Here is a 27,096-nt window from a genome sequence, read left to right as displayed (position 1 = left end):
TTAATATGAATGAAATATTTTACTTCTGCGCTTCAAAATATTTTACAGATAATGGGCGTGCATTGCGGTTTTAATCACATAGCCAAGAAACTTTTAGCGAAACGCTTTGTGTTGTTCTATTTCTCTAGTTTTCACTCCAAAACACCGTTTTCCAGTGAAGCTATATACTCTTTCGCTTAATTACGAGCGACATCACATTTTTCGCCACTTCTGAATAGCATGTGCTACTTCATTAAATGGTTCAAGGGAAAAGAATATATTTCAGAAAAAAAATGGTGTTAAGCTTGGAAAAAAGGCCGCGTTTTGGGCCATAATATCGTAAGGCGGCTTCCTAGTAAAATTTTAAATTATAGCTAGATTCATAACTAGCGTCATTGAAATTTGGCTCAACGATGTTTATTGGAGCCATTTTTGTTTTAAAGAGAAAAAGGTTGAGAAGTTCAGTGCCGCACCGCGAGCCATGGTTCCCCCTACCGCCATCGCAATGCTCTGCATTATTTTGCCGGCTCTCGTGGAGTCATACGCTTGCCGGGAAGCACACTCCAGCCAATAATAAAGACGCTAGAGTGCTACAGGGGGCTTTGCATCGTTAATGAAGCCTGTGCGTTGGCCGTCTGGAAAATTATAACTGGTCCACGGCTCCACGACTACTGTCGTGACCACTTAACTGCAGTGGCGGGGTACGCATTACAAATGGAAATGAAATCAAACACAAAACTAGCTGCGAAAAAAAAAAATACTCACTACCTATTTAATGGGGCCTAATCCTATATAAAAATAAAATAGGAATCACTAATTTGTGCAAATTTGAATAGATTGTTCCTTTGGCAAGTAATTGGAATATTTTCTCCACCTCCCATGGCAAGAGGGTTGGTGACGGCACCTTGCATAATGGTTAAGGCTTCGAAGAGCTTACAAAAGCCACATAATGACACCCAATCAGCTGTTTACATGGGCAAAACTAACATTGGGGGTAGTTACGATAAACGACACTCTTTTGTTTTCTTCTGCTTCTTCACCTCCCGATTGCACTGGACCCCATATACAACCTGCTATGTACGAACAACGTTTATTTACATTATGTACAAGCTAAGTAAAGGCTGGACGTCTTCAGCGTGCGGCCTCTCTCTAGAGGCACCCGGGTCGCATCTTCGTACACGTCCAGCCTTTCCTTAGCTTGTACATAATGTAAATAAATTTTGTTTGTGCATAACAAGTTGTCGCATACGTGGTGCGGTGCAATCGGGAGGTGAAAAAGCAGAAGAAAACAAAAGAACCTCGTTTAGCGTAACTGGTATGTGATATTACAAAGAAGGAGAAGAAGATGTAGAAGAAGAAGAACTGGCGCAATCGGGTATATGTCATAAGTTATTTGTCAACAATAACAACAACGACAAGAATCCCGATAGAAGCGGATCGCCCATGCTACGCAGGCAAGAAGGAATTGGCTGTGGAGACGCATCTCGGACGCTAACCAGCAGGCTAAGCCATCTTCCAGTAAGGAAGCAGCGGGATCGGCAAAGGCAACGCTGGTGAAGGAGGCGAGTTCCTGACAGGGACAAGGCGACGCAGCGACAAGCTTCCCTGCCAGTTCATCCATGCTGGGCACCGACAGCCTCCTAAAAAGCGAGCTACGGTAGCCATCCGAGTTCCTTTCTGTTTCTGTCCGGCTGGTGTTTATGTCAAAGCCTTGGGTTTTGAGGAGCGGCAAGAATGAACAGGGAGAGATGGAGAATGGGGCGGGAAGCGGAGAGTTGATAGCCGCGAGTCAGACAAAGAGAAGTCTGTTCCTCCTACAGGTATGACGTCGGGGCTGCAAATGACAGAGCTGTAGGTGGAATTACCAATTGCAGAATTGCAGGTTGAAAAGAACGATTGGCACCGGAGAACGCAACACTGCGCTTCAAGCATGAGTGCAACGGCGAACGGGCTTGGCGCAAGCGCGGAATCAAACGGGAATACGGATGATGACAGAAGGTTAAAATTTGCAAACTTTTTTAACGGGGTTCTCGCACCGATGCCGCTTCAAGAGGCTCTAGTGCCAGGGTGGTTCGAAGATGTGGAGGTCACACTGGCGTCGTACGAAGTTCCGACACGGTGGTGGGCTGGGGTAGTTTTGCCCCGAATGAGCGATAGGGTACACGGGCTGCTCATGCGTTTGTCTGCCGAGGACCGGAGCGAGTACGTCCTCCTGAAAAGCTAAATTTTAGACAGCTTGAGGCTGCCAGCTGCTGAGTACAAGCGTCTCCTTTCATCCGCGTGCAAAGGCGTAAAGAGACATGGAAGCAGGTTGCGGTGCGTCTTGTGAATTACCTTGAGTACAACCTTGACAGCTGCCAGGGAACTTGTCTCGAAGGGTTCAAAGAACTAACCATCTCGGACCGATTGAGAGAAGCCCCGAGCGCAGAAGCGAGATCTCATGTCGCCATTAATGACAATCCAGGCTTCTTATAATCTAGCGAGGTCGTTAAGCTCGCGGAGAACTTTGACGAGAGCCGAAGGTTTCAGCCAGCAGCGAGCGCGTCGACGAGAGAGAAACAGCAAGTTGAACTAAAACAGGGCAGTGCAGCTCAGGCTAGACAGGACAGCTTGGAACCTCGTGTGAGAAAACGGTGTTTTAACTGTCATGGCCACGGACACCTGGCTAAATTTTTCCCAAAAAAGCACACCGCGGGAAAGCCAGAGGTGAGGGGTGGGCGCACAGGTGAGAAATCTGTAGTCGCCCGAGTATCTGTCCCTTTCCAAGAGAAGGATGTACTGTAGAGTTCAGCTGAAGTACAGCTCGCCAGCGAGAAAGCTAGCTCAGGACAGGTGTTACTGCTGAGTAAAAGCAATTCCATCAGTGCACGCATTGATTCAGGGGCCGACATAACAGTTATCCGTAGGTCACCCCTGCCCCGATACGAATGCGCTGGGTCCACAATGAAGCTCACGGGCGCTTTTGGGAAACAGGTCGTCGCGGAGTCAGCGTACGTTCCACTCGTCGCAGCTCAGGGTGCACCGCTCGTGTCATTCTACCCTTCAGAACGGAGCATATTGTGCGCAGTCACAGACGAGCTGTTACCTGGAATAAATGCGCTAATCACGCCTGACGACTACGAGCAGTTTCTCGAAGGTCGTGGGCAGGCTATAGATGACGAAGCTGAGGCTCCTGACGAAAAAAGTGATGAGAGTAAAGAGCGGGTTGATGAGACCCTAGCGGGGGCAGTAATAGCAGATCGCAGTGAAGGGCAGCCCATTGTAGTGCCGACAAAGCGGCAGCTGTTTCGCGAGGTGCACACAAAATTGCCGACGAATCACTCAGAGAACCTTGGGCTTAGGCTAGAGACGAACGCATGGTATGCCAGTACGGGACGAGCTTCTTTTCTGTCAGGAGCCTGTCGCCGGGCAGCTGTGTAGCCAGCTTGTCTTTCCTACGAAACGGCGCTCAGAGGTGCTTAAAATGGTACATGCTTTAGCGTGGGCAGGATAGCTTGGCGGGCGCAAGACGCTGCAGCGCATAAAGGCTTCATTTTACTGGCCTGCGGTGGCACGCGACGTGAAGGAATACTGTCGTTCGTACCGCTCGTACCAAGTGAGGTCACCCGCAAGCACAGTAGATAGAGTGCCGATAGCCCCGATCGCTAGACCAGAGGCCATTTTCAAAGCGATAAACTTAGACTGCCTATGTCCTATAGCTCCTCCGTCAGCGCGAGGGCATCGCTATGCGCTTTGTGTGGTAGATACAAACACGCGTTAGCCCGAGGTGGTGTTTTGAAAAGCACTAACTGCCAAAGCCACATGCGACGCTCTTTTGCAAATATTTGCCCGCCTAGGAGTTCCCGAAACAGTGTGTTGCGACCAGGGCACGGCCCTTACTGCAAGCCTTACGCAGGAGCTCCTCAAGAGCTTAGGAGCTTGTCCGAGATTTTCCACGCCCGACTAGCGATGGAATGCGCCTTTCAAAGCCATGCTCTTCCACATTGTTCAGGGGCAGAGGCGGGACTGGGACAAAATGGTACCGTTTTTGGTCTGGTGTTACAGAGACGTTCCTAATGAGACGAAAGGGCGGTCACCCTTTGAGCTAATGTATGACAGAATACCGACTCGACCCTTATCCATTCTTCAAAAAATGTGCACCGCAGATTGGGCGGTGCCGGATTCTCTAGCAACACCTGCGGTAGAGTACCTGTCGGCTCTGCGCGAAAGGCTAGCTGAAGCAAACGCGAAGGCAGGGGACAACACCTCGGTAGCGTAGCGCAGGTAGGTTGGGCATTAAAACGTGCGTACCAGTGATACAGTTCACTGCGGGCAGCATGTGCTGTGGCTAGAAAAGGATGGAGAGGGAAAACTGATGTCTAAATTGAGGGGGGGGGGGGGGGGGGCTCGTGACGGTGGTGCTAAAGACACGCCCGTACAGTTACTTGACTGTGCTCGATAACGGCGCACGTCGGAATGTACATGAAAACAAGCTCAGGGCGCATGACGATCGGGTGAGTGTAGTGGGAATTAGTTTTGAGGATGACGCAGTTTGGCGACATGCCAACGTTCCCCAGCTGCGCAGCATCGTGAGACCCGCTCTCTCCTGGCACTCTCGAACATCTGAGTGAAACGCAACGCCGGGAGTTAGCGGCGCATATTGAGAGAAATAAGCAAGCTTTTTTCGTAACAACGCCGACAACTGCACCTTAGGAGCGCACAAACCACGCTGAAGGAAGGTGCTGAGCTACGAGCAGGCCATGCGTACAAGGTACCGATGGCGTATAGAAAGGAAGTCGAGCGGCAGGTGGATGAGCTCCTGGAGTGGGGATTGATATATCCCGTAGAGTGCCCACACGCGCATCCAGGGGTTTGCGTCGCGAAAAAAGGATGAAGGGCTGCGTCTGTGCTGCGATTATCGGAAACTGAACGCGATAACAGAACACGACGCGCCTCCGATGAGCATCTATGTTCAAAAAACCCTCACCAAGATGTAAAAGGATCTGTTTTCGTGGCGAAAAAATGGGCTAAAGCAAATGATTTCAAGTACGTCTGGTATAGGAACGGCCACATCCATGTTCGGCGAGCGGATGGGGATACAGCCTGGCGTATTCGGTCTTTGAGCGATCTTGACAGTGTCGACATCAGTGGACCTTAATTTGCCCTCTTTTATAGATTCTACAATGCTATGGCAGTCGTCGACTGATCCGACGTGTTCGCAACTTCGGACGCCAACGCTGCGTATCAGTTATTTCTGCATAAATTAACCCAGCTGTACAAGAAGCACTTCCCTTTGAAAATATTTCGGTGTTCTAAAAAATTAGGAAGCCTTGGATAACCAAACAGCTGTTGTTGAAAATAAAAGTAAAGAAGGACTTATTTAGTAGGTTTTTAAAGGCACGGGATCCTGCATTGCTTCAAAAGTTCAAGAAATATCGAAACTTTCCAAACAAAGAAAAAAAGCGCGTTCAGTGCAGTTAAATACGACAACAAGCTTACGTGGAGAAGGCTTAATGAAGTCCTTGGCCGGTAATCCACACCAGCTTCACTTGAAGAGCTTACCATAGACGGTGAAATAGTACACGGCACTGCTTTAGCTGATTCCTTTAACGACCATTTTACAAATCTCCCAGTACCTTTTCTGTGGCATAGTAGTGACTAATCAATTAGCACAATGTCATCTAGTAGTTTATTAAGCGGCACAGTAAAAGTAACCGGCTACGCCGCGTACACCCCGCTAGAATTACAAAGGGGCCATAAACCTAGGTCGTTCACGGCTACGTTAGTGCAGAGAAATTTGACAGCAATACAACACGAACTCAAAAACACGAGTGAAGACTATGTAATGATTGTACTAATCCCAAACAGAAAGGGAGACAACAGTCTCTTTATTCTGAATACGTACAACTCGCCCCAAAACCGAGGGGCAGGGCTGGCAGATCTTTTACGGAAAGCCATAAGACTAGCTGACAGGAAAGGGCTAATAGTCACTGGGGACTTCAATGCCCCGCATCCGGCTTGGGGATATAGGATGACCTCCCCCAAAGGAAACAAATAATGGACGGAAATTCAACACTTAAGACTAACAATACTAAACAACCCACAAGACCCCACAAGGATAGGCAAAAGCATCAGTGTAGACACGTCCCCAGACTTGACTCTGGGCAGAGACCTTGAGGGCGAGAAGTGGTCAAACACAAGACACACCTTAGGTAGTGATCACTATATTATAGAGATTGAAATACATACCAGACCGCTGAAGGGGATGCTGCACAAAAAGAAGCTGACAGATTGAGATACTCTTAGAAAAGTCAGGGATAGAACCGCTCCGAGGGAGATCATGAATCTAAATCAATGGGTTGAACGACTCAAAAGTGATGTAAACACACACACTAAAGAGATCCCAACCCCCGGAAATGATATTACAGATTCGAGGTTGGCCCACATGTGGGAAGCCCACGAGAGCCTTACGAAAAGATGGAAAAAGCAGAGGCGCAATAGAAGGCTAAAGAAGCGAATATCTACACTTGAACGAATGATAGGAGAATACGCGAATGAACTTCAGAGTCAACACTGGGGGCAGATTTGCGATGAACTGAATGGGAATCAATTGGGTGTAAAAACATGTGGCAACTTCTTCGCCACTTGCTAGATCCAGGACAAACTAAGACCGCCGCTCAAGGACAGCTGAAAAGATTGGTTCATAAATACCAGGGCACGGCTGAAGATCTCATAGAGGAATTGAAGAGCAGATACCTTAATACGTGCAAAGGGGGTTCATCTGCACCATATCGAGGACCAGAGAACACAGAGCTAGATAGAGACATATCAATAGCGGAGGTATGGAGAGCAATAAGTCAGCTAAGAACCACATCAGCAGCGGGGGCAGACGGGGTCAGCAAAAAAATGCTGAGAAACCTAGATTTAATATCAGTCACTGCACCCACAGACTTTCTTAATGGGGTATGGAAACGAGGTAGAATGCCTTCAGAGTGGAAAAATGCTAAAGTGGTCTTCATTCTGAAGCCTGGGAAGAAACTTGAAGTAGGCAACCTGAGGCCGATATTGCTAACATCCTGCCTTGGGAAGCTGATGGAGCATGTAATACTAAATCGACTTCAGGAGTATGCAGAGGAAAGGGAGGTATTTTCCGAAACAATGCTAGGTTTCAGGAGCAAGCTGTCCACGCAGGATGTAATGATTCAACTCAAAGCAGACATAATTGACGCGCCCAATAAAGGGGGCAAAAACTGTACTTGGCCTTGATCTACAGAAAGCCTTTGATAATGTCAAACACGAAGCCATATTAAATAATCTGGAGGCAATTGCCCCTGGCAAGAGGATTTACGATTACGTTAGGGATTTTCTATCCGAAAGAACAGCAGAAATAAGCCTTGGAGACATCAGGTCTGAAACTATTAAGCTAGGAGACAAGGGCACCCCTCAGGGCTCAATTCTTTCCCCTTTCTTCTTCAACCTAACGTTAAAGAACCTCCCACCATTACTGAAAACTGTGAAAGGGGTGAAACATACGCTATATGCTGATGATGTCACGTTATGGACATGCACAGGCAACGATGGGGAAAAAGAAAAAAATCTTCAAACAAGCAATCGACATTGTTGAAGAATATGCGGAATGGGCAGGGCTGAAATGCTCACCAAGCAAATCGGAACTTCTGGTAATCCGAGGAACAAAAAAACGCAATATCAGCGCTGAAGACATTTTGGTGGAATTAAATGGCACACCCATAACCAGAGTGGACAAAATCAGGGTCTTAGGACTGATAATACAAGAAAATGAAAAGAACACAGAAATAATAAATCGACTTCAGTCAACAATTAACATGACAACCAGGTTGATAAGGCAAATAGCCAACAAAAGACGCGGGGTCAAAGAGAAAGATTTGTGCCGAATTGTTCAGGCTTTTGTGATAAGCAGATTAGCGTACACCATCCCCTACCTCAAGCTAGGGGTGGTAGAAAAGAACAAAATTGAAACGATCATAAGGCAGGCATATAAAGCAGCACTGGGGCTACTCCACTGCACCCCTACGGAAAGACTTCTTAAACTGGGGGTCTACAATAACACCATGGAACTATGCGAGGCACATATAATAACACAGCTAAAGAGGCTCGCCACTACATCCACGGGATGGAAAATCCTGGGTAAATTAGGACTACAAGATAGAATCCCGGAAAGAAATGCACAAGTAAAACTGCCGACTGTAGTCAGGAACGCACTTACTATTCAACCGCTACCAAAAAACATGCACCCTGCTTTTCATGAAGGCAGGAGAAAAGCAAAAGCAAAGGCCCTTGAGGCCAAGTTAGAAGGCTCTGAATACATTGTTTATGTAGACGCGGCGGAATACAAAGGAGGCAACTCTTTTGCTATCGTGGGCGTGAATGACTCGGGCAAAACATTAATGGCAGGTTCAATAAAAACAAACTACTCAGGGACAGCGGAGGAGGCGGCTATCGCCATGGCGATGGTCAGCACCAAAGCGGTTACCATAATTAGCGACTCCAAATCTGCTATAAACAATTTTGCGAGGGGCATGATCTCCAAAAAGACAGAGCGAATTTTAAGATATAAAGACTGGAACCAAAAAGAGGTGGAATTAATATGGGTGCCGGCACACTCGGGGAACAAAGGAAACGAGTTGGCTCACAGTATAGCTCGAAATTATGTCAGCCGAGCAGTGAGCAAGGTTGATTCCCCCAATTTCTTGAGATGCACTAATCTCATTTCATGACTATACTAATCACTTTAAACTAGAAAGGCAGATATATCCTCCACCAGACAAGAAACTAGACAAAAGGCAAGAAGTAATCTGGCGTCGCCTCCAGACGCGTGCCTTCTTCAGCCCTTCTAAATTAGCGCACATGTATCCAGCACAATACAATCCAAATTGTAAACACTGCGGCGAAATAGCAGGATATGATCACATATTATGGAGCTGCAAAAAACCGCCGCCACCAGCGGACCTACTACCAGTTCCTTCTTTTGAGCGGTGGGAGGCTATACTGGCCAGCTCAGACCCGTTAACGCATTCGGGCTACTGAGTGAGCTCAAAAGGTCGCCGAGAGCAACGGTCTTGAGGCCATCTAAGTGTAGCCCCCGCAAATCGCTCATTGCTGACAATAAATGTTTTCCAATCAAAAAAAAAATATTTCTCCTGCTAACGCTAACGAAGTGTACGCGATATTTGTGCCCCTTAAAAATTCAAGTGCGTGTGACGAACAGGGGATTCAAATAATAATCATCATCATCAGCAGCAGCATCAGCCTGATTATACCCACTGCAGGGCGAAGGCCCCTCCCATATTTCTTCGCTTAACCCGGTTCTGTGCTAGCTGCATCCACTTGACCCCCGCGAATTTCTTAACCTCATCCGCCCACCTAACTTTCTGCCGCCCCCTGCTACGCTTCTCTTGGAATCCAGTTTGTTTACCCCAAGCGACCATCGGTTATCCTCTCTTTGCACTACATGTCCTGCCCATTCATTCAAATAATACCGGTTAAGTTTGTTCTGGACATAATCTCTCCAGTTTTGGCAGATAGGCTTAACCTATGTATCAGCTCTGGTATGCAAAGATATGCAATTAGCAAAAGTTAAACCTATATACAAAAAAGGGGATCGAAATAGGCTAAATAATTATCGCCGGGTTTCGATCTTACCGGTATTTAAGGGACTTGAAGAGCTAATTCTTGTGCGTTTTTAATCCTACTTTGAAAAACACGCCTTCATTACTGATGCTCAGTATGGATTCCGGAAATGTCGCTCCACACAACTCGCCCTCTTGGACCAGAAGGAATACATACCAAGAAATACAGAAATCAAGAAGTTTGTACTAGGTATCTTTATAGATTTCACCAAGGCCTTTGACTATGTGAGCCGAAATATACATTTTGGAAAATTAGCATCTTATTGAAAACTTAACTACACCAAAAGGACGAAACAAGAGAAGAAGAACACAGTTAAGTTTTCAATAATGCATTAACAACTAGCCCCCCATCGCACTCTATTAGATAGCATCTTATGTTGTTCGTGGTAAATCACTTGATCTTATTAAATCATATCTTTCAGAACGTTTTCAGTATGTTGATGTCAACGGTTTTTTTTTTTTTTGGATAAAACACAGGTACACCTTGGGATTCCCCAAGATATCATTATGGGACCTTTTCTGTTCAACATATATTTAAATGACGTTGTTGCCATCGATGATAGGGCTAAGTTTGTAATCTACGTCGACGATACAAGTATTTTTTGTACGGCTGATACCTGCAGAGAATTGTTTTGTATAGCTAATTCGTTGTTATCTCAACTGGGTGCATGGGCTGATCACAATAGTTTATTAGCTAATCACTCTGAAACAAAAGGAATTATCTTTCGTTCCAAAGGAAAGCATGTTACACGAGATCTGGAACTTACCCTAAACAACAACAACAACATAGAAATTGTCACAGAATTTAAAACTTCGGGAGTTGTATTTTCAGAGAGTATGTCTTGGGAGAAGCACGTGGATTATGTATCGCCGAAACTTGCGCCAGTGATAGGCGTTCTTTACACACGCAGAAATTTTCTCCCCAAACACATTGTCACAGAATTTAAAACTTCGGGAGTTGTATTTTCAGAAAGTATGTCTTGGGACAAGCACGTGGATTATGTATCGTCGAAACTTGCGCCAGTGATAGGCGTTCTTTACACACGCAGAAATTTTCTCCCCAAACACATATTGCTCCTGCTGTACAATTCCATTTTCTTATCACACCTAAGCTACTGCGTTACTGCGTTATGGTCTGGGGAACGACTACAAATAACAATATACAAAAACTTTCCAGGCTACAATGTAAAATTATTAGCGGTATAACATACTTCCCTATGATTCCAACACTGAAGAAGTTTCTTTATATAAAGCAGGAATTAATACGGATAGAAGATATGTAGAACGTTAAATAATGTGCAACGCCGATAAAAGAACGCAAAACCAAAATTAATATTCTAGTGAGCTCAGCAGAACTTTCTTTTAAAGAATCTTCCCATTATGACACTCGATATCCGGAACGTTAGAAGATCCATTCTTATCGCAAAAATTTCGCTATGCAAACTCTACATTATAATATCCCTTACTTATTAAACATGTACCGAAATATTAACATTGACATCTTCGAATCGAGCATGAAACGCCTTAAAGATACCTTTATGAAGAGTGCTGCGATCTAACCTAAACTGACCCTAGCGATACAAGTGTCTATTGTGAACCATTTCCATTCAATTTTAAGCATACCTGACTGCAATGTGATCACCTGTTTGTTAAGCTATTTTTGTATTCTTCCGAAAAACAACAGTGCTTGCTAAATTTTTCTTTTCCATGATTTTTCTTACTGTCATTATCTTTTTTCTGTACCATCACTTTTTGAGCTGTTATATCATGTATAGATGAGTAGACTTTTATTTTTTTTTCTTTGCTTTGTGCTTGTGCATGGTACTTCCTGCAGTATTTTTGTTATCCCCAGAAAGTGTCTGTACTGTCTTATGCCCACACATTTTTGTGCTGTTTATTAGGTTGTAGCTAGGTATTTTGTACAGCGTGACACGCTGCTGTTTGTAGGGGACGGGGTCCAGTCAACCTGCGAAAAGAAGCTTTTTACCTCATCTCCACCATGTTCAATGGAAATAGGTATTTATCTGTGCGTTCCGAGCTGCTGTTCAATGTGACAAAGACTGGTCACATCAGCCTAATAGACATGCTGCGAGGCTACTGGCAGATACCTCTGGACGAACATTAAGAGGCAGTCACGGCGTTTGTCACGCCAGTGGGGCAATAAGCATGGAGGGTCATGCTCTTCAGTCTTCTAAACGCGAGCTCCACGTTTCAGAGGATCATTAACCAGGTACTGGCGCCGCTCCGCGATTACGCATGCGCCTACATAGATGACTTGGCAATATATTCCGAGACGTGGGAAGAGCACTTGGTTCACGTTCAGGCGATGCTTGCTTCTATTTCAGCTGCCGGCGTCACCGTGAACGCAGAAAAATGGTGTTTTTCGAGGCGAGAAGTTGAATTCTTAGGGAATATTGTTGGATCTGGGAAGGATAGCGCGAACCCGGAAATGTTCCGGGCAAAAGATGAGATTCCGAGGCCCCAGACAAAGAGGCAGCTGAGGAGCTTTCTCGGCTTGGCCAACTATTAATGGCTATTCTCGAGTAGTGCTGCCATTAACAGACCTAACGAACAGATGCACACCGCAATAGCTCCCATGGGATGACAAGGCGCAGGTGGCATTCCAGGCAGTCAAAAATTGCCTGAAAAGCGCTTCATCGCTGTATGCACCTGATCCCAATCCGGAATTCGTGCTCACGACCGATGCTTCGGACTACGCGGTAGGAGCCTGTCTTGCCCAGTGTGATAGCGAAGGGCATGAACAATCCATCTCTTTCGTGAGCACAAAACTTAGTCGAGCTCAGATTCGCTGGGCGACGATTGAAAATGAAGCCTATGTCATCATTTCAGCCCTAGGGAGACTTGAGGTTTGGCTGTGTGCTGCACAAATTCGAGTCATAACGGACCATAGTCCGCTCAATTATCTGACACTCAGCAGTCCGCACTGCGCCAAGCTCACTCGCTGGGCGCTCGCCCTGCAGAGATTCGACATTAGGGCAAAGGACAAAAAGGGGGTCCAAAATTCAAATGCCGACGCCATTTCGCAGCTAGCAGCTGCCAACTAGAAACTTCGGGGGGACGCGGGTCGTTATTGTTCGGAGGGCTGTAACAGTGTTTGCCTGATTGTGGATGCCCTCTGGCTTTGAGAGCACGTGTACCGAGGAGTAGGGGTGCTGCTTCGGCTCAGGACACGCGGCGCGTTGGCTTGCGCGCGCGCGCGCGCTCGCGTGTGCGTGTGTGTGTGTGCGTGTGTGTGTGTGTGTGTGTGTGTGTGTGTGTGCGTGCGTGTGTGTGTGTGTGTGTGTGTGCGTGTGTGTGTGTGTGTGCGTGTGTGTATGTGTGTGTGTGTGCGTGTGTGTGTGCGTGCGTGTGTGTGTGTGTGTGCGTGCGTGTATGTGTGTGTGTGTGTGCGTGTGTGTGTGTGCGTGTGTGTGTGTGTGTGTGTGTGTGTGTGTGTGTGCGTGTGTGTGTGCGTGCGTGTGTGTGCGTGTGTGTGTGTGTGTGTGTGCGTGCGTGCGTGCGTGCGTGTGTGTGTGTGTGTGTGTGTGTGTGTGTGTGTGTGTGTGTGTGTGTGTGTGTGTGTGTGTGTGTGTGTGTGTGTGTGTGTGTGTGTGTGTGTGTGTGTGTGTGTGTGTGTGTGTGTGTGTGTGTGTGTGTGTGTGTGTGTGTGTGTGTGTGTGTGTTGCATGATAAGATGGTATGCAGCACACTTGGAAGCGAGAGGTCGTGGACATATTTTTCGAGCCGGGCTCTGTGAACGAATGCCGGGGACGACTTGTGTTCGTGCGTCCTGCGCGAGCGGTGTGCCCCGTTTTATGACCACGGGCGAACGCCAATCCAGTCACAGGGCAGCTGCAGGCCGGCACCTCGAGGGCTTTGCTCAAGGACGGCGAAGGGGGAAGTGAACGCGCGCCCCGCTGTGCGCGCGGCACCGGGGGCGGGGGGCAGGGACTCCGGAACTTTTTTGTGTGTGTGTGTGGGGGGGGGGGCAATTTGATCAGGTCCCAATTGTTATTTTTCAGGTAACATTTATTTTATTTTTATTTTGTTTTCTTGTTATTTTATTATTTTATCTTAACTTTTAAATTAAATTTGGCTGCAAATTTACACTTCGTAAATTACGTTTTACGCAATTTGAAAGCATGTTTTACCTCTAAAGAAGAATGAGGCCATGAATTGCTCGCAGATACGGTCCTTCTAAAACACTATTGCACCTCATACTTTCAAAATGCTCGTTACTATACTCACTCAAAATTACCAACATGATTCAAGTTCAAGCAATCGAAAAGCTGGCTTAAGAGAATACGTAACTTCAGGGAACCAACAAAAGGTTGTTTAAGGGTCCCAATAACTCGCCTTCAGATTCTTTGTGAGAAGAAATTGTCACGTTGGCTCAAGGGTGCCCTATTCTTGCAATCTGTCAATTTTCACCTCCACTGAACATGCCAGGGCATGAGGTAATGACCTTGATTTGAAGAACTGCTTATACCATCGCTTAGGAAGCCCAGGTAGACAAGAATGTTGTGTCCTGGACCGTCGTCCGAGAAGCGTTTATATTTTTCTTTGAGATGTTCCACAGTGTTTTGTCGCTGTCATGAGTGGGCCAAACACCCTTCTTCCCAACGTTCTTGATTCGCTGCCTATAACAGTTGAAAGTGGCAGCTTGCAGTTTACCCCTTTATTGTTGGGATTGGCAACGCCGGCGCTACCCATTAGTGAGAGGATCAATCTGTCCTGACCACGACGTAGCAGGTACGTGTTGTCGTGGTTGTTCTGGCTACGTTGTGTGAAAGGTGTCTTCGCTGATGAGGGTGCACGCGCCGCTCCGATTCGGAGTACGTTTCGAACTACATCAAATGGTGGTTCATTATCAAATGAGCTATTACTTAGACTGTGTGCCGAGGTTAGCAACTGTGTCAAGGTCATACAGCATTGACGAAGCTGGCACTTTGCTACGTCTCAAATCGCATAATTGAAGCATCTGCGCTGTGGATACGTAAAAGAGCTGCTTTATCTTGCCTCTTTATTGTGATACAGGCTTTTTCTAGGTGTCCACGACGGTAGCAATTAAAAGTTGCACGTAACTTCTTGAAACCAGCATGTCTGTGTATTTTGTTTGTCACAGTTATTGCCGCGAACTTTTGCAGTATTTCCAAACTTACCTTCGTGTTGTGGCTCTGGTTGTGCAAACGACTTGTCTGGTGCACTGTCTCGATGAGTCGCCACATGTTTTCTAGAACGCGAGATCGTTCCAGCGAACCGGCGCTCTTGTAAGGTTTTGTCACGAAGCATGACCTCCAATGGGAACATAGTCGCGTTAACAAGCGATAGCGACGATACTGCTTTGGCTGACTGTTCAGTGGCTGCTGTGTTCGTATAGGCATTGTTTCAGTTGCAGTCGGCAGCCAGTTTTCAATCCAAATAGTCTCTTCATTGGAAGCGAGCCGGCTACTGACTTCAGATGGCCGCGGGTTTAAATGCTTCCTCAGTGCAGCTACAGTGGTGTAGTACTCCAGCAAACCAAGGCAGCCGGCATGCTTGGCTGGACCACGGCACAGACAGCGTCGTTCGTCACCTCCCCGCACAGTTTGAGAAACTGCGGATTCATTTCTGGGCGCTCTCCGTGGCACCATAGCCGAAGTAAAGCCGTTGAATTCCGGTACCGTGCGGGGAACTGCAAGCGTAGCCAAGGTGTTGTTTAAAGGTGTACTGAGCAAATCTCCAAAAATATTGAGAAAGCACCACAACTGCATTCCTAAGACACGATTACACTAGTACAGAAACATAATTAGGGTTTGTTTTGAGTGGATGGCTGTATTTTTGACGTTTTCTGAGCGGCCGCCGGGTCAGAGGCAGCGCGCTCCCGACTGCGAGCCGGCAGGTGTGACGTCACATTTGGCCTCAGCGACGTCGTGGCCCTGCGATCCCGCCGCCGCAGAGTTTAATTGCATAATCCTCAATTTTCTTATTGTGCCTAGCTATTTTTCGCCATAGATTTCGGTTCCATCTCTGACACCGGAGGCGTCTTTCCATACGCCGTTCCTCAGGCCTGAGTGCCAGGAGCAGGGAGTAGGGGGCCTCCTAAATTGGTGAAAAATAAAGTTTTAATCAATCATCAATACCGCCGCCGTAGCCCCCGCACCTGAAGTTGGTTGACCGGCTACAAGCAATGTCGGTTCCCCCGCGTGGCGTCATGCACAATGCTGAGAAGTGTGGAATGCTGCATACGAGGGAGGTCGAGGGAGACGCATGCGGAGGACAATTGTTTGCGCGCTGGGAGGGAACGATGAATTGCGCGCAGAAACACGAGCAGCAAAAAAAAAAAAAAACAAAAAAAAGTCCGGCAGTGCGTTTTGTGAGTGCTACGGTGGAAAGGAAAAATGAACAGGTGCGACCGCTCGCGATGGGGTTGGCTATGGAAGCATGAGGGAGGCAGGTAAATGTGACCTGTTATCCGGTATTTTCAGAGCTTTCACAGGAGCCCGCTAGGTGAGGCGATTTCAAAAATATTTATTAAAATACTTACTTTCCGCTCATTCCTGTTCTAAAGTGGATTGTTTTGTTCACTTCCAATGCGGGAGCTACCATCTGCGCTGGAAATCTCGGCGGCAATTTTTTTATTCTGTATACCTTTTACGCTGGACTGGGATCTGCTTCCTCGTCACCACTGTTATATCAGCGGTTGACTTTACAGCAGAAGTTTTTCGAATGCGAGAAAACTATTTATTTACACTCGTCTAGACGCCACATGTTTCGTGCACACGCGTTATTGGGTCACCCGCGTGAATCCCCCGCATAGCCTAGGCTCCAGATTAGCTATTGTAACGTTGGGAGATAAAGTAAGATAAAGGAAGGACGAAGACAAGCGACTTGGAGAGAAGAAGACGACAGGGGAGATGGACTCAGGTGCCATGCAGAGAGGCCGCACCCTGAAGACGAGCCTTTACGTAGCTTGTAGTACATAATATAAATAAATGTTACCTGTACATAGGAAGTTGTCGTATACGTGGTCCAGTGCAATTGGGAGGTGTAGAAGTAACAGAAAACAAAAGCACCACGTTTAGCGTAACTGGGCCACTACTTTCTTTGGGTTTCAGAAGCGCTGTTGAAGAAAAAGTAACCAAATAGACCGATCCCACCGCCTGTTTTCCGGAAGTTGCAACGCCGCCAGGTTAGTTGTAGTCAGCAGGTCAGCGCACGCACTTCAACGGCACTACAGCATCTCAGCGCCACATATGCTCACCAGCAGATTTCTCATATTTCAACGCGGGAAAAACTCGTCCTCTCAATATTTTACAAAATAACACTGACTGTTACATGTAAGGGAAATGTCATAAGTGTCCATCGCTTCTTTTTAAGCGATAGCTTATACAGCTCGTTCCATCGAAAAGCAAACGGCATAATCGCCAACGCCGGTCGAACTAATCGAAGGAGGCTTTAAAAAATCTCCTCAGGGTAATTTGCTGATTCTAGTGATTGATGATTAATTGGTGTGTGATAGGTGATATCAAGCTAAACAAATTTTCATAATAAAGTTTCTATTTGATAAATTAAAGACATCAATAAGTTAAAAATTAAAACAAATGGGGTTCAAAGGAGTCAGAATGCTCAGAATCAAAAGCCAATGCTTGATGATGCTAAATATATAAGTTTAGTGTGTGTAACTTATCAATTAATGGAACTCATTGAAACAATCCAGAATCAAAAAAGAGCTGTGGAAAGGTATCTAAACGCTCAGAATTAATAGTCAGTGCTTGATGATGCTAATTCAGAAAATTAATAGTGTAAGGAACAAGACGATACAGCGCCGAAGCTAACGACGATGAAGACGCCGATCAGCTGGCGCGCGCACTGAGAGTTCGGACTGTCTTGTTCGGATGATATTGTACCTCTCTCTACGATCGCCTTGTGTCAGCGGTCGCCGTCTTCAGTCCTCCGAATAACTCCCAATAAACCCCTTTTCATTTGGTGGAACGTACCGAGGTACGACCCTTAAACGATCACCGTGGAGCTCCGCAGCCGAACGATACCTATGGCGACACACGAGGTAGGCCAACAGCCAGTGGCAGCCCCTTCGCAGTCCATCGTATGCTCCGGTACCGTTCGGCAGCGAGATTCCGCAGTTTTCAGCGGGCAGGGTGACCAGGCCGACATGCCAACTTGGACCAACTTCAAGGCAAAGTTCACGGACATTTTCGGTCGTCCCACAGTTCGGAAACTACGCGCTGAAGAAGCCCTGCGCGTACGAGTTCAGCATGAAGGGGAAAGCTTCACAAGCTACATTGAAGACGTCGTTAATTTGTGCAAGCGTGTACACCCGTCTATGGATGAGGCTGCCGAGATAAAATACATAATGAACGGCATTGATGTCGATGCATTTCACATGCTGTGGGCAAAGAGCCCAACCAAGGTGGCATCAGTGTACAACCTTTGCCAAAGTTTCGACGAAATGCTCAAGCAACGACTCTGCACTCGTCGCTCTCCCGCACCTGCTGCGTCCATCTCTGGCCTGGCTGTGAGCAGCTATCTTTTGGCTGACATAAAAGACTTCGTTCGAGATGAGGTCTCCCGCCAGCTTGGGCTTTTGTCTGGTTCACGCCCGTCGTCTACAGCCCAGCTACTTACCCCTGCGATCCGACACACCATCACCCAGGAGGTTGCCGATGCACTTCCAAGTTTTGGCCAGCCAGCGCCTGTCACACCACATGTCGACCCTGTTCCACAGCAGCCCACACCTCTTGCTGCACCATTAAGTTGCAACCCCCATGTGGTCGTGCCGCCTCTATCTGTACCAGTACAAATGCCTCCCACATATGCAGAAGTGACCGCCCGCCCTCCACCGCCACAGTCTTTTGCGTATGTGCCGATTATGGTGCCACCGACTGTCGCTCCACGGTACCTATCAACGACGCCTCCCTACAATCCTTGGCGCACGAATGACAACCAGCCTATCTGCTATGCCTGCGGTATTCCAGGTAACGTCGCCCGCCTGTGCCGTCGTACTCTGCGTTCTGCGCAGGCACGCACTATGGCTGACAGCAGATATCAGTACGACTCCTTGCGCCCACCTTCGGGGACATCTCCAGGGCAGCCGCACAGCTCATCGGGCCGCCAGAACATTCTATTGCACCGCTCGCTGTCCCCTCGCCGTCGTTCCTTGTCGCCAATGCGGCGTCGCAGCGTGACACAAGACTCGGAAAACTAGCAGCCGCAGTTCCTGGGGCACGAACTGCTCACATTTCGCCTACCACAAGTCTTCGTCTGTCTCCGCCGAACGTTCTCGAAGTTTTTGTCGATGGTATTCGTGCCCTTGCACTCGTCGATACCGGGGCCACTCTGTCAGTCATTCGCGAAAGTTTTTGCAGCTCGCTTCATAAAGTCACCACCCTGCCTTCTGGACTTTCTCTTCGCACCGCCAGCGCCGATTCCGTTCGTCCGTCTGCTGCTTGCACAGCGCGTGTAGTTATCGCGGACGTCTTATACGTCGTCGAGTTTTTAGTGCTTGCTTCATGCTCGCATGACTTAATTCTTGGCTGGGATTTCCTTTCCCGCTACAATGCTGTTATTGACTGCGCCCGCGCCCATGTCGCCTTCTCTGCGCTCTGTGATGCGGTTCTTGACCATTCGCCATCTTGTTCTTGCGCCAAACTTGTTGTCGCCGACGACACCGACATTCCCCCCCCCCCAACTGTGCTGTGATTGTTCCCGTGTGTGTAACGTTTTCTTTCGATGCGACTGTTCTTTTTGCGCCTTCTCCCATGTTCGGCTCTCTCCGCCACCTCCTTCTTCCCTTTGCTATCATCGATAGTAACTGCGGTGCCGTTGACATAGCTGTTGCGACTGCCTCCACCGCTGTGGTCCCGCTACTTCGCGGAGAATGCCTTGGTCATATTGAAGTTACTGACCTCATCTCGCCTTTTGAGGTTGATGGGTATCTACCACAGAGTACCCACGTAGCCTCCATAACACCGATTACTGAGCCTTCCGATATACCAAGTTGGGACCTTTTTCAATCGTCTGTGGCCGGTGACCTCGACCCGACTCACCGTGAACAACTGTTTGCTCTACTAAACCAGTTTCGTTCTTCGTTTGATGCTCAGACGACTTCCTTGGGCCGTGCGACTGAGGTTGTTCACGACATCGACACCGGCAGTCATGCCCCTCTTCGCCAGCGCCCTTACCATGTTTCGCCAACGGAGCGGCGTGTTATTGCTGACCAAGTCGACGACATGCAACAACGCGGTGTAATTCAGCCTTCATCTAGTCCGTGGTCGTCTCCTGTGCTACTTGTGAAAAAGAAGGATGGCTCCATAAGATTTTCCGTTGACTACCACCGTCTTAACAAAATTACTCGTAAAGACGTATACCCACTACCCCGCATTGACGGCACCAGCGATTGTTTACAAGCAGCCGAATTCTTTTCGTCCCTGGACCTGCGTTCTGGCTATTGGTAAGTCCCTATGGCTGAGTCTGACCGACCCAAGACAACCTTTGTTACCCCTGATGGACTATGAGTTCACTGTGATGCCGTTTGGTCTTTGAGACGCTCCTGCTATGTTTGAGCGAATGATGGGCAACATATTAAGCGGCCTCAAGTGGAACATTTCTCTTTGTTATTTGGATGACATCGTCGTTTCCTCTCCCGATTTTCCGACGCACCTCGTGTGCTTGCACCAAATCCTGAACTGTGTCACTGGCGCCGGTCTCCAACTTCACCTTAAGAAATGTTGTTTCGGCGCTCGCAAGCTGACACTACTGGGTCATGTCGTGTCCAAATATGGCGTCCTGCCCGATCCGGACAAACTACGTGCGGTCACTGAATTCCGGAAACCGACGTCTGTTAAAGAGCTGCGCAGCATCGTCGACCTATGCTCTTATTTTAGCCGTTTTGTCCGCGATTTCGCTACCATCATTGCACCGATTACAAAATTGCTGAATGGTCCCGCCGACTTGTCTACATGGACCCCACTCTGCGGCGATGCTTGCACTACGCTCCGACGTCTACTAACTTCACCGCCCATTCTCCGCCATTACGACCGATCCGCTCCTACAGAGGTGCACACTGACGCCAGCGGCATCGGCCTCGGTGCTGTCCTCGCTCAACGCAAGCAAGGCTTTTCCGAATATGTGGTTGCTTACGCTAGCCGAGCGCTAACGAAAGCTGAATCTAAATTCACTGTCCCAGAAAAGGAGTGTCTTGTAATCGTGTGGGCCTTAACGAAGTTTCGCCCTTACTTATATGGCCGCCGCTTCAACGTCATCACCGACCACCATGCCCTCTGCTGGTTGGCTTCCCTGAAAGACCCTTCTGTGCGCCTCGGCCGCTGGGCTCTTCGACTTCAAGACTGACTTTGAAGTGATATATCGATCGGGACGCAAACACTCCGACGCTGACGCCTTGCCGCGCTCGCCGCTGCCTTCTCCTGCACCCTCGCTCTCGATATCCGAACCCTCCGTTGCAGCCCTCACCTCCGACGACCTGCCTTTTGAACAACCCCGGGACCCCTGGATATCTTCGCTCCTAGACGTCCTCACCGCGTCCTCAACGTCTTCACTACCGCGAGCCCTTCGTCGCCAAGCTTCCCATTTTACGATCCGAGGTGGTCTGCTCTATCGCAAAAGCTATCGCCCGGATGGTCGCAAATGGCTCTTGGTCATTCCCCGCCATATTCGCACAGAAATTTGTGCCCATCAACATGCCGACCCACAAAGCGCATATGCTGGCCTGTTGAAGACATACGAGCGTCTTCGCCAGCGGTACTACTGGCGGGGTATGTACAACTTTGTCCGCCGCTATATTCGGTCCTGTACTGCTTGTCAGCAGCGGAAGTCGTCTCCGCGCCCCTCCGCCGGACCATTACAGCCATTGCCTTGTCCAGCGCGACCCTTTGATCATGTCGGCATCGACCTCTATGGTCCCCTTCCATCTTTGACATCAGGCAACCGCTGGATAATAGTCGCCATGGATCGCCTCCCTCGCTACGTGGAGACTGCAGCCCTGCCTACAGCTAGTGCTCGTGACGTCGCCTCCTTCATCCTGCGTCACTTCGTTCTACGTCACGGGGCTCCTCGTGAACTTCTCAGTGACCGCGGCCGCGTCTTCCTATCTCAAGTGGTCAGCGAGCTGTTGGAAGCCTGCTAGATAATACATCGAACCACCACAGCTTACCATCCTCAAACCAACGGCCTCACAGAAAGGTTTAACCGAACGCTTGGTGACATGCTCGCCATGTGCGTTTCTTCTGACGCGTTTAATTGGGATCAGGTGCTTCCATACATCACCTATGCCTATAACACAGCGTCTCAGGCAACGACTGGATTTTCCTCATTCTTTCTCCTATACGGTCGTGAGCCTTCCTGTCTACTGGACACCATACTTCCTTACCACCCCGACAGTTCAGAGTACACTTCTATTTCTGCTGTTGCCCGTAATGCTCAGCAGTGCCGTCAGCTGGCGCGCTCATTCACGTCGGACATTCAAGATCTTCGCCGACATGAGAGCAATCACGGAAAGCCCGCTGGTGACGTTCCTACCAATACCCTCGTTTGGCTGTGTGTTCCGGCTGATTCAAAATTCTCTGCAAAGTATAATGGCCCTTATCGTGCATTAGAGCGTACATCACCAGTTAACTACGTCGTAGATCCGGCAACGCCTTCTTCAGACCACCGTCGTCGCGGGCGAGAAGTTGTTCACGTCAGTCGACGTAAGCCATACTACAACCCCCTTTTCATACCCTCGCTTTAAGTCGCCAGGATGGCTCCCTCTTTCCGCCGGGGTAATTGTAAGGAAGAAGATGATACAGCGCCGATGCTAACGACGATGAAGACGCCGATCAGCTGGCGCGCGCACTGAGAGCTCGAACCGTCTTGTTCGGACGAGATTGTGCTTCGCTCTACGATCGTCTTGTGTCGTCGGTCGCCATCTCCAGTCCTTCCAAAAACCCCAAAAAAACCCCTCTTCAATAGAATATAATTGAGGAACTAATTGAAATACTTTAATAACATGAAAATATTGAAAGCTGGTACACGGCTCAGATTGCAAGGCCAATTGATTATTGATTACCAGTTCTAAGTACTGGTGCATAAAAAAATAAAAATAATCATAAATGGAAAACTAATAAGAAAAAAATTCGTACCAAAATTAGAAAGCGACAATGAGAAACTCTGTTCATGTGTCTGCAACGCTATCTCCTCATACCTCTAACGGCAAAGACTAAGGGCCATATAATTTTCAATTCCGTTATTACCGACTTATTACGCACAGATTATCGTTATTTCTTCCATGTATGAATACATTTTGATGCAAATCAATTGTTCTGAAGCGCTGCTTTAGCACGCGTAGTTTGTGAGGTGGTAACGCTAAGTAAGCTTAGTGACGGACTTCAACGGTATACAACGAAGGCTGGTGACAGTTTCGAATTACTGTGCCGAGTCCGTGTCTTAAGAGTGCTTACGTAGATTTCGAGCACAACCAACCTTAGATAACAGACCTTGGTAACAGTCAACTGATTATTAAGAACATTACGTTACGTTTTGTTTTTCCACGGATCATTGCGAAACGAATCAGGTTTCAGAGATATATACTGCTAAACCTGAGGATAATTTGTGAAAGTTTACTTGTTCTTGGGCCAGAGAATTTCAATTAAGCTGTTGCAAAGAGCTGCGTAAAGCACCATAAGCCGACAAAGATATCAACGACTCGATTTATCATTGTAATAAAATAATTGATCATTTACACACTTTGAATTTTCTTAATTACAATCTCAATCATTGACTTTTTATTCACATTTGGATGCCTTTGAATCCCATTTTTCCAATTTTCATGGCAGTGAGAGCGGCCTGCAACGAGTAATGTGAGAGAGGTCGACTTACAAAGCATATTCATTTGATGCTGTCTGGTATGCGACTGCATTAACACTTATGTTAAGTCTGGTTGGTTCATATTTCAATTGGCTGAAAAATCCGCGAAACCGCGCAAACCACAATACAGTACGAAGACGAGCAATATGCGCTAACTCTAACATCTTTTTTCTTGACCTATACAAAGTTCTTACTGACAGTTTGAACACTAGCGTTCCGGCACATGAGCTCATCAGGGCGACCAGGAAAATTGCGTTTAAATCACGGCGTACTTGATAAGACAAGACCGCCGACCATGGGGCGCTGCAATGCATTCGGCGTAGGTAGATTTTGCTACACGAACACCGAGCCCACGTCCGACGCCCAGCTTCAAGAATGAGACGTCACGCAACCGGAAGTAGAGACGAAAAAGAGCCTAGGGAGCGCGCAATTTGATAGTACACATACTTATTAAGAACATTACGTTACGTAGGTAAAAAAGGCAGTCAATTAGGGTAACGTAAAGAATTTGACGTCACGCAACCGGAAGTAGAGCCGAAAAAGGGCATCAACTCCTGCTCCTGAATAATTGGCATTGAATTATCTGCACTTCAAAAATCAAAATCGCATGCATGTCTACAGAGATGGCGCAGTAAATCTAACCAGTTCCGCTGAATCTGTTGTCATACCGGCCCTTCAAATCAATCCATATAAAGGTTAAAACATCATACCTGACTTCTTTAACTGGTGCTGAACTAGTTGCCCTACACGCAGCAGTTGTATTCATCTACAAACAACGTCCACATTACTCGACAGTGCTTACAGATTCTAAGCAGCCCTTCAAGGCCTGCAAGCAGCACTACGCCACGAGTAACATGAACTCGTTGTAGAGATCCGTCAGCTGTACCATGACGCAGTATTGAAAGGTCATATTTTTTCAGTGGCTGCCAGGACATGGCGGCATCAAGGGAAACCTTCAGGCGGATGAGGCTGCCCGTTATGCCCACAGCGATGGCATTCCAGTTAAAAGCCCATATCGAGGGTTGATGCCGCATCTGCCCTTCGCCGTTTGGCCATGGAGACCACGATTTCACGATCACGATTGCAACCGCCGCCTCAAGGCACTGAATCCTGAACTGCGCCTCAGCCTTCTCAATCAGATTGCTCGTAGAGAAACAACGTTGCTGTGCCGTTTATATGGCTTAATGTTGCGTTCACCAACAAGTATGCTTTCAGGATTCGAAAGGCCGACAGCCCTGCCTGTGAAAATTGTGGCTGTGAAGAAACAATCGAACATCTCTAATGTGAATGCCCTGCATTGGTGAGTGAAAGACATAAGCTGCGTTGTGCGCTGGACAGCCTTGATCCTCGCTCCTTAATGGCGGGTAAGATTCTTGGTCCGTGGCCACGGCAGTTGACTTCCTTTAGGACACTAGTCTTCTAAGAACCACTGGCTTGTGTGAAAAACTCTGACGGTGCTCCCTGTCCCCTTTCTGTTCCCCTATTTAATCCCCTTATCCCTTTTCGCCAGTGTAGGGTAGCTAAACAGAGGCCTTCCTGGTTAACACACTTGCCTTCCATCCTTATTCCTATCTATCTTTAATTTTTAGAGCGCAGCTCTTTGGCGCCCGTTAATGCGTTTCGCGTCGTCGTCGGCGTTGCCATTGCCCCTCGTAACCAGCTCCGCAGCCGGGGCAGCGTGCGCTCCCACCGTTTCTGCGGCGTGCCCGGTCCATATGATTGGTCGTGTAAACCCGACTAAAATTCATGTTCTGCGAAGGTCGTGTTCTCCAGTGTAGTGACAGGGCAGAGCAAGAATGACTAAACGTACTTCGTTTATTCATTCTTTTTTTTTTGCTTAAAAAAGATGCTCTGATGAAAAAAGTTGGGAAAAAAATCAAAATACGAACTATGAATTCAGCTATATATATAATTTTATTAAGAATGCCTCTACGCCTCAAGACATTCTTTCTATGTCTGACATTTATTTTCTGCAATTATTGTGCTCTATTGAACATGAAGACACATAATGAGATAGCACATATTATAGAAAAGCCACACAACAGGTTATATTGCTTGCCAATGTAGCGAAAGAGTATAAAAAATTGCCACAACGGTTGTCTTTGGGAAAACATAATAAAATAAATTCAAAGGCTTTGCGCTACGAATTTGTTTGTTGTCCGACTAAAACAGCAATGCATATTCATTATTTCTAAGAAATGTTCGGGCGCAAAAGCAAAGTATTCGATTATCCACAAATATATACTGGGGCCGCCGTTTGCAATTCCAAGGGATGTGACATGACCAAGAAATTCTTCATCGCAAATTTGTCGATGGTAATTTATTTAGCCGCTTCAATAAAGAGCCACAAAATTTATCGAGAAGATCGGCGGCGGTGGAGCGCAAACTCTGGTACTTTTGGCATGGTGTGACATTCATAATGCAGTGAACAAGGATCCGCGAACAAGGCTCCCTATAGCTTAATTAGAGTAGTTCCAGTCTAATAACTTGGCTCTCCGATCCTGCTTAATTGATCATGCTACGGGTGCATGTTTTTGGGGAGGGGAAACGTCCCAAACGTGCCCTTGGATCATTGCAAATGCCTTGCCTTGCTTCCGCCTAACAAGGGCAACCTTTCTACAGCTTCCGCCGACTTGCTTATGCCAAATAATGCCGTCGAAATTTGCTTTTTGACCCCCAAATCTGATATTCATTAATCACTTTGGAAGACAGTTTTCTTGATATCCGTGTGTTCAAGTAGTTTTTAGAAGACCACAGTTTGATGACCGTTTGTTATGCTAGAGGGTACTCTGGTAGGCGACTACTGTTCGGACTACACATGTTCGGGGCCGCTTGGTACTAAAGAGAGAAGAAAAATAAGTTTAGGTTCCAAAGCTTACATGTAATGTCTTCGGCGTAGCCTTTGCAAATGTCTCTTCTTGCCCCTTTCTGGCGCGCTTCTCACGACTGCAATATATTTGAACATTCCATAAACAGCTTCGTTTTTATGCAATAACTCAGCTGCGATGATGAAGTCATATGCAATCACGGGATATGTGGACCCCTTGCTAAAATCACACATGCTTTTACTGCAGCGTAAACCGAATGCACGTGTTTCATTTCCCTAAACCTGCGGTATAAGCCGCGCTCTAAATTCTAGACCAACATCTCTTGTGATTGACTCCACTTTCAGGCCTCCCTAATTGCTCAATATTGAGAAAACAGCTATATTGCTGCCCTTTCCCCACCCAATATAGCCTCACATGGCTCGCCCTTTGTGTCAAGCATGTAGCGCGCGTAACGCGGACATGGATCATAGAACACAGATGCAGGCACTCTCTCAAAGCTACGTTTCACCTCTTTTTTTGTGTCTCGGGGTTGTAATTTGTATGAAATATCAAGCTTTCCCCTCGGGGTGGTGCATTGGTATGGCCGCTCGACTACCATGCTCAAGGATCAGGAATCGGATCCAGGCCGCGACGCCAGCTTTTCGATTTAGGCAAAAATCAAGGCGCCCGTGTGCTGTGCGATGTCAGCGCACAATTAAGTACCCCAGGTGGTCGAAAGTCGTACAAAACGGCGTCTCTCATAGCCTAAGTTGCTTTGGGATGTTACCTCCCCCCCCCCCCCC

Source organism: Amblyomma maculatum, chromosome 3 (genome assembly GCF_055883805.1).
Source record: "Amblyomma maculatum isolate TAMU_Amacu chromosome 3, ASM5588380v1, whole genome shotgun sequence".
NCBI classification, from domain to species: Eukaryota; Metazoa; Arthropoda; class Arachnida; order Ixodida; family Ixodidae; genus Amblyomma; species Amblyomma maculatum.
This window is presented reverse-complemented; position numbering follows the sequence as displayed.